Below are 3,065 nucleotides of genomic sequence, written 5' to 3'. Positions count from 1 at the left end.
TCTTTTATTGAGCATTTTTCTTTTTCTTTTCTTTTCTTTCCTTTTTTTTTTTTTTTTTCGTGCGAATATCATAAAATTATACACAAATATACGAATATATTACGATAGAGTCACGTGTTTTTACATCGAAAATATTTTTCTGAGAACCGAATTCAAGAAATAACGAAAATACAGTTTCTCTAAAAAAATAAATCTCTGGAAAAAAATAATTGGCCACGGATATCCGATAATTCTGTAACCGTTGTTTAAAAGTATGTTTTGCGATATCTGCGAGGCTGTTGTTTAATGAACAAACATATAATGAGAACGCATAAAAATCGATTGATTACATACATACGAGGATGAAAATTTATTTGAGAAAAATCAATGTTCATAAGGAACCAATCAACTTTCTGTATTTTTTAGATAATTTCAAATTTAGAAAATCGATGACTTAAACACCTTCTATTTTCGTATGAATTATAAGATACGACGTTGAAATTCGAGTACAATCATCATAGCCCGCAGAATTTGATTGATATTCTGGACACGAAGTAATATTAAGTTCGTACAGTTTGTCCCCCAATTCTATTTAACGATCTGTAATCTTTGAAATTCGATAGTAGATTATCCATAATATATTATACAGATAAATATTATCTGTAAGAGTACTTTACACGATACTACGTACTTTACATAGATTTTTGTGTAATCGAAACGCGATAAATATGTTATTCGTTCGTTGTTCTTCTTTGATCCGTCCATTTTTCGAAAAATTTCCTCCGTGAAAAGGCTACGAGTTATTTCGATAACGATTAACCCGTGGTCACTAGCGTGCATAATGGATATTGCACGTATTGTATAAACAAGTACGTACACTACCATTCAAAAATATAAGTGGAGAAATATAGGAATTGCAGTTTCAATTTTGAAAAAGCAATTTTATGATAAAATTTTAAATTTAAACTTTAATTTTAATTTTCAATTCGTTGAAGTTTAACGATTAGGAATTGCATATATTTTAGATTAATAAATAACGATATAATTAAAAGAAAAAATTATTAAAGCAAATTATTATATAAATAAAATGTAAAATAAAATAATGTTAATTGGACATTCCTGAGATAAAGCAATATTTTTCATTCAAACAATTTTCTTCTTTAAGGGAAATTTCACTTTAAATTTTATATTATATAACATTCTTTGTTAAAATTTACTTCTTTGTTAATTTTAAATAATAATTCCTAGGAGAAAATTATAATTGAAAACACGAAAAGTCGATGAAACTTTGTTGATCTCACCCTCTTAAAGAAATTTCCTGTTGACAAAAAATTTTGTTATCGAATTTTTCAATTATAAAATAAATTTCCTTATGTATGAAAATTTTTGCCCTTTGTTGTACTCGAAAATATATGCATATATCTCTCTATATTTGTTTTCATATATATATATATATAGTTTAAATTGATTAATTCTTTTACGAAAATATATAATCTGTGATCTGCCACGATGTAACAGTGGGAGCAAATAACAAAACAACGAAGAGTTAAACAACGTGTGTTTAAGCCAATTGAAAAGGCAATTAAAAATATCACAAGGGATTAATTTGTTTAATAAAATTCGACGTTGTTGCAAAAATACTTGTGAACGCTAATGTACATCATCAAAATGATAATTCATACGGGGAGACAATGGAATAACTCATTCTGCACTTTCCACTTCTAGCACACAAGTTCACTGTATACGATTTCAATGCGATTAAATGATTTTCTTCTGCATAAGAGATAGAACGATCACCGTATACGACTCAGTTCGTTTCTGGGATACCAAATAGAAAAAAATATTACGCGTGATTGAAACAAAAAAGAAACAAAGAAGAAATTTTCGCGGTGGCAACGCACTGTGACGTGAAAGAAACGAAATTAAGTCACGAAATGCAAAAATATTATGTTTTTCGTTTAAAATGAGAGTGATTAGTGTACCTGGTTGAAAGGTGTGAATAATTTTTTTTTTTTGTTGATAATCACAAAAGATGACCTCGAACGTATATTTTCTATGTGTTCTTTACATATCTAAAGTACATATTTGCTAATTTTGTTTCAAATTAATTGATTCATTACGTGTATATATATATTTGTTATTTATACAAAGTAATGCATTATCGCGAAATTATTTTCAAAAGTGTCAGTAATGTAACATCTACAATTACTCAAAATATAGAGTATAATTTGAAAAATAAGACACACAATATTGCTCTAAACAAGACGAAAGTTAAGAATAACAAAATTTTGTATTGGAGATTTTATTTTTTAGGAAAAATGAATTTAAAAATACAGGAGCAATGAAATTTTATAATCGATTTTCTCAAAAATTGCCATTCTCTTTGATTTATTTTTGTACAAAGAAATCCCTCTCATCTCGATTTTTTAACACACTCTGTATATCGCGTGAAAGATGTGTATCCAAGTTAGTTGAGTAGAGTTACTAGAAGTACAATTGTGAAGTGAAAGTCTTTGCATCGAGTTTGACTTATGTTGCGGAGTATCGCGTTATTAATTAAAATTTATTATTCCATGATTATTTCGAATATATATCGAGTATATAATAAATATTTTATTATATTGCATTGTCCTTAAATAATTATCAAAAATAATTTTTTGAAAAATTTATCGAATACGATAGATACAAAAATTAAATATAAGACAGATATAATGATTCAAAAATTATTATAAATGTGACTTTAAACTTACTTCAAAAAGATTAACATAACTCACATGATATTGAATGATATTTCTTATATTCACACGTCATCCATCCGAATGGAAATAGACACAGAATTTCCGGTATAAAGATTGTATCACAATCTTTTTTTCTTCTCTGTGGAAGAAAAATTATTTTAAAAACACTTGTTACTTCTCACAGATAAATTTTAATCAATCGGCTGGCAAGCTGTTACAGTAAACACCCTATATATTAATAGCAATCCTCAGAGCGAAGCGAAGAAAGGTCATGCCTGTGGAAAGGAAAGTCACATAAATTCTTTGGGCAGAGAATAAGTAACAGTAGTGTGGTGTCGTTACGAGTGG

The 3,065-nt window shown here is 27.7% G+C and overlaps 1 protein-coding gene across 1 annotated transcript in view; it reads right to left on the bottom strand.

Annotated features, from left to right (window-relative positions):
- Positions 1-3,065, bottom strand: part of LOC102677758 (aminopeptidase Ey) — a 39,227-nt gene that overhangs the window by 23,568 nt on the left and 12,594 nt on the right. The window lies entirely within an intron of this gene.

Source organism: Apis dorsata, unplaced genomic scaffold (genome assembly GCF_000469605.1).
Source record: "Apis dorsata unplaced genomic scaffold, Apis dorsata 1.3 scaffold_365, whole genome shotgun sequence".
NCBI lineage: Eukaryota > Metazoa > Arthropoda > Insecta > Hymenoptera > Apidae > Apis > Apis dorsata.
Note: the sequence above shows the minus strand (reverse complement) of the source record. Positions and strands in the feature narration are given on the sequence as shown.